General features: G+C 46.3%; 1 pseudogene; it reads right to left on the bottom strand.

The window, feature by feature from the left end:
* Positions 1-5,304: 5,304 nt before the first annotated feature.
* On the bottom strand, positions 5,305-5,700 carry LOC120220508 (annotated as a pseudogene).
* Between the last annotated feature and the right edge of the window lie 287 nt (positions 5,701-5,987).

The following is a 5,987-nucleotide window of genomic DNA, read 5'->3' on the forward strand; positions in this document are numbered from 1 at the left end:
GAACTTTAAATGAAAGGGAAAAAAAAAAAACCCACATTGAAACGTGCATTAAGTCTAGAGTCAGTGTTGGTGTCTTAGTTTTGACAGATCATATCATATTGTAAGATGGTAACAGTAGAGGAAACTGGATAAAGAGTATGTGGGAAGTCTGTATTGTCGTTGTATTTGTTCTGTGTATGTAAAAGTAGTCCAATAAAAGATACACATAAAAAACTAGGGAGGGTTGCATAGCAGCATGGATGTACTTAACGCAACTGAACTATACACTTAAAAATGGCTAAAATGGTAAATTTTATGCTATGTGTTTTTTACCACAATACCAACAAATAGGGAAAGGACCAGGTATGCTAGGGGAGAGGGAGAGTAAGGTCAGGGAGACATCACTTTTTAACATCCTTTTCACTCCGATGGCGGCCCCGGTACTGTGCCGGAAGAAGGCGTTTCGAGCACCGGTGTTAATGACGGGTCCACCAAGGTTGATGAGTTTAGGCGACATCCTATCTGGACCCCGCTTTAATCTATGCTCGAGAGAGAGGCCCTGGGGTGTAATTTGTTAATGACTGATTCCGATGAGTCCCATGATCAGCCAACGTTGAGAACCACCTCTCTAAGGCTTTTATAGCCACTGCATTTTTTTTCCGAGATAGTTTCTCTCATCTTGAAGATGAAAGCCAGCAGTGTAGGATCTTGTTGAATGTGGACCATGAGAACTAGAAAGAGTCTTGCAGCCCAAGGCCAAAGCCTTGAATAGTGCAGTGAGGCTAGCGGAGCAGGGTAGACACAGAAATGTCATAAAAGTGGATCAAATATGCTCCTGTGTTAAGCCCCAACTCATGAAGGGTAATGTCCCCTGAAAATTCTTGGTTGTGCATTACAGGCCGAACTCGGCTCCACAATATCAACAGGAATTATTTGGCCACTTCTTGTCCTCTCTCTCCATAGATGTTATTGACTGCGGTGACCTCTGGTCACCAGGGGATTTTCACATGGAGTAAAAAGGCAATTAGAGGCTGGCAGGGTGAATGGATTAAGGCAGTGCTCTCCGAAGTTCAGAAAATCAGCAAGCAAACACTTAGAGAAACAAACAGCCATGCTTTGTATTTCAGCGAGGAGGTAGAAGCGATTAGAAGAGACTTTCCCAGCTCTGCAGTACGGCCTCTCCTCACTGGCCCGTGTCTGTCTTTCCCGCGGTGACAGGCGTGAACGGTGCTCCCAACTAAAGACCACTCCGCCCACTTCTTGGATCAGACCCTGAGCTCCCTCACGTTCTAACGGACGGTGTTGCTCACTCAGTCCTGGCCACACCCCCTGACATCACGCCTTTCCCTAGCAGATATTTCACTTCCAAAGACAACCGTGCTCTTACTTCCCCCATCCAAAAAATTAAAAAGAAAAAAAATCTAACAAAACAAAACAAAATCACCCAAACCAAAAATTGGCTGGCTTGACCTCTTAATCACTCTTCCTCCTTAGCCATTTGCTACCACATGTCTCTGCCCTGCAGAGAACACACTTCTGAAGATAGTTGTCTATATAGCTCGTCTTCAATTCCCCTCCCGACCTTTCCCCTCGAAACCAGCCCATTGCTTCTGCTTGCCCAGGAAAAGTGCTCTTGGTCAAGGTCACCGCTGACCTCTGCATTGCTTAGTCCAATGGCCAATCCTCATTTCTCTGCTCACTGGGCTTAGCAGCATTTGACATAGCTGATTCCTCCTTCCTCTCAGAAACATTTTCTTCGCTTGTCTTCCAGGGCCATGCTTTCCCAATCCCTCACTGGCTGTTCCTTCTCATTCTCCGGATCCCTCCTTCCCCTCCCGTCTTCTAAACTTTGGAAACTACGAGGCTCGGTTTTGGACCTCTATTGTTACTCTTTCCACTGGAGATCTCTTTCCATATGTTAATTTAAAACTTTGATCTACCTGCTAGTGTTTCCCAGATTTATATCGTCAGCCTGGAGCCCTCCCCCGAATTCCATATTAATATATTCAACTGCCTACGTGACATCTTCACTTAGAAATCTAATATCTCCAACTGAACTGCTAGTCTTCTCCCCCAAGCAAGCTCCTCTTGCAGTTTTCTCCATCTCCGTTCCTTTCCAATTTCTCAGGCCAAAAGCTGATAGTGATTTTTGAATACTCTCTTTCTCACACCCCACAGGCTGTCTTTTACAAGTCGTCCTGACTAGTCTCACCCTCTCCGATCTAACATTCACATTGTAGCAGAGTAAAGGTTTAGAAAAATATACATTTCAGTACAGTAGTTTGTTGTTTAAAATATTGTCAAAAAAAATGTGAGAATTCTTGAGCGTGCCATTCAGTGGTCTCCACGGCCTGCCCCCTTCCCACCTCTTAATTCACTTTTCACTAAAAATCCTGTGCTCCAGCCCTCCTGCTACACTTGCAATGACCTTAAACCACCAGCTGCTTTTGGACATTAAACATTTTTCAGACTTTCCCTCCTCCCTGAAATATCCTCCCGCCTACCCCAGAAGGCTTATTTCCCGGGTCCTCGAATGTGTAATTGGAATAGACTTACCTGCTCACAGGCAGAACCCTCACATTTGTTCCTTGGCCTGGGAGGTGAGAACGTCAGACTGAGGGCCTTATCTGGCACCAACGGAGGAACAGCGGAGGACACGAAACCATGAAGTCTCCTGGGTCTGTCACATACCACGTGACCGGCGTGCTGCAGCTGGGAGTGAGGAAATAAACAGACCCGGCTCAGGTGCCAGCTCCGAGATGGTCCTCTGTTGGGTAGGGCGTCGTCTTCAAGGGCGCAGAACGCGCTCTAAATTAAGCACTAGTGTCGTGGTCAGTCCCACAGACCAGGTAGCTTATAAACAACAGGATTTCACTTCTCACAGTTCTGGGTGCTAGGAAGGCCGAGAGGAAGGTGCCAGTGTGGTCGCTTTCCGGTGAGAGCTCTCTTCTGGTCCACAGCCACTGCTCTCCCGCTGTGTCGTGGTGGAAGGGGCTTCCGATGTCTCTGGGGTGTCTTTTACAAGAGGACTAATCCCATTTGCGGAGGCTCCCAGCGCCATGAACTAAGCATCCCCCCCAAAGGCCCGTCACCTGATACCATCATCTTTGGGCATAAAGATTTCAACATATGGATTTCTTTTGGGGGAGGATACAAACATGTGGGTCACAGTAGCCAGTACATTGTGCCATGTTCCCAGTAGTTAGGATGCATGAGTCCAGGAAACGAGGCGTGTACGTGGGAGTGGCCTCGCTCACCATCACTCCCAGTGCGCCACTTTCAGGATTTGTCCTACCTGCTCCCCGAGCTCTGGATCCTGCAAGTTGAGGAGTGCTGGTTCCCAGAGGCGGATGCTTCCACCAGGGCACATGGCAAGGCTGTCATCAAACATTAACGCCCAGCAGGCACAGAAAGGAGTCACCAAGGGGCAGGAATCACTGGTCCTGACCATCAGGAGACGAGGGGCCGAGAGGCGTTTGGCGCGCAGGTGCCACCTGTATTTGTCTGGTTACTTACTTGCCCGGTTTTGACGATAAATGAGCAGGTGCAGCAGCCATGGCCCAAGAAGAGCCTTAGAACTGGGGTCTCGGGCTGATCAGGGACGGTGGTCTGGGTCACCCACCAGGTAATCCACCGACTTGGAGAGCTGATAGTCAAGGGCAAGGTTCATCTAGAATGGATAGTGTGAGAGGGAAATGGATGGGGCCTGGAGACTAGCTTCAGCATGAGGGCAGTGGTTCATTCTGGGGACTCGTCTCTTAGACACTTCGTTCAAGAAAAGCCCACCGGGGCGCCTGGGTGGCTTAGTCGGTTGAGCGTCCGACTTTCGCTTAGGTCATGATCTCGCGGTTCGTGGGTTCGAGCCCCGCGTCGGGCTCTGTGCTGACTGCCAGCTCAGAGCCCGGAGCCTGTTTCAGAGTCTGTGTCTCCCTCTCTCTCTGACCCTCCCCTGCTCACGCTGTCTCTCTCTCTCTCTCTCCCCTAGAAATAAATAAAAAAAGAAAGAAAGAAAGAAAGAAAAAGCCCACCAAGTTCCTAAAGGATCTGCCTTCAGAAGTAACACTGAAGCGCATAGATGTGATTCAAACAGAGGGTGGATGGTAACGGATGTCACGCTGTCTTTGTCCAGCAAACCTACAAAACTGAAGTACTCATCACATCGGGGCCTGCGCGTATAGGTGGCTGGCGGTTCTCAGCTGAGTTCCTCCTCAAGAGTTCAGGGTTTATCTTCTCTGAGTGGCTGGAGGAAAGAGAGAGCCTGTATCCAATGACTGGCTGAGGCAAGGATGTATCAGCTCAGACTTCTTACTTCAGTTTGAGAACACGTTGAAGGGTCATCCCACCCCCAGCGCTCCCATGAGATGAGCTGAGGCTTCTGTGGTGACTGTATCACAGACCGGCTCCTTCCTCTTTGTGATTCTGCTTCATCTGCTCCCCGGTAACCCATGGCAGGTGCTCCTTGCATCCTCTCTTTCAGTTCAGGACTCCACTCTGTAAAACATTTGCACAGTTTTATGTAGGTCTCCTGTTTAGACTCTACGCCCTTTGTAAGCAGGGAGCATCCACTCATTTGATGTGTCATCAGCGCCTGGCTGAATATTTATCTAATGAAAAATGTGCCTGCACCCGCCCCCCTCGTTCTCTCTCTCTCTCTCAAAATAAATAAACGTTTAAAAAATTAAAAAAAGAAGAAACATGTGTTCCCATGACACCACCCAGTGGTTTTACCCTGGGATATTGAATGTTAGTCCAGAGAAGAAGGGCAAGCCAGTGAACAGGATGTTTAATGGGAGTTAGTATGAGTGGTAGCGTAATTTGTGTATAAGATTTTTGGAATTTGCTCCAGGTGAAGGCCTTTTAAACAAAATTGTTCTAGCTGATTCTACACCAGTGTAAGTAACGTGGAAGACTTGGGCCCCATAACATTATGAATAGGATGTCCCCCAATTCCTGTGTTACCTAGGAAATTTTCAATTTTCTAAAGATTTTTACTTTGGCGAGTCAGCCACATGGATAAGTCTGGGAATTTTGTGATGGGGGAAAAAGTAATTACTATTGTTGATTTCTTAAGGGTATTGAGACATTTTTATAATTCATAGGATGAAATTTATGGATAATTTAATGAAATCTTACAAATAAATTAATTTTTAACCTTTTTAAGAAATTTGATAAATTTTGATATGTATTTAAAAAGGAGTAATCCTCAACTCATTGGCAAAAGCCATACAGGTTTTTTTGATACATAACATTTCTTTCATTTATCATTGATTTCTTTTTTTTCACTTGAGACTTTTTTTTTTTTTTTTGCACGTATGTATTACATCCCTAGAAGAAGAATCCCAGGATTTTCCCTCCTGTACGTTTTTGTCTTGCTTATTCATGGTCGATGATGCCAGCTGAGGTTGTCAGTACAACGCAACCGAACTGGTGGGACGGGAGCAGATTATTCTGCCATTTTTCTAGATCTTTGAGTTGTACATCAGAGGGGGCTGAGGGCCCCACACTTGTTTAACCTGTCTGTAGGGCTTGCAGTGATTTTCGGAGCTCATCGATGTGATCATCGATGATTTGAAATTCGCCAATGTAACCGTGCTTCATCATCACGGCTAGAAAGCGGATGATGACGTTGGAGCACGTTCTAGTAAGAACCTGGCGTTTGCCTCTCCTTTCAGCATCGCTTATGCTCCTGAGAGCATCTGCCGGGACGCTCATGTGCGCCATTATGGTGGCCAGAAAGATGGCGGCAAAAGCATTCGTTTCGTTTTTAAGCACATAGGCGTTCCTGTGTATGCCTACTCTTTTCAAATGTGCGATATACTCATTTACTTTGCAAATAGTGGAACAGTTTCCTGAGATTCTATGATGGTTTATCTCTCTTTTATAGAGAATATTTGCAGAGTTAACGTACTTAGGCATTTACAAATGTATCCAGATTCTCAGTTCTACTTTTAGGTTGTGATATTGTGCTGCCTGAGACACTGTTAGTATAGTTCCTTTAATGACACAGA

The sequence above is a fragment of the Hyaena hyaena genome, unplaced genomic scaffold (assembly GCF_003009895.1).
Source record: "Hyaena hyaena isolate Hyena2069 unplaced genomic scaffold, ASM300989v1 scaffold_701, whole genome shotgun sequence".
Lineage (NCBI taxonomy): Eukaryota > Metazoa > Chordata > Mammalia > Carnivora > Hyaenidae > Hyaena > Hyaena hyaena.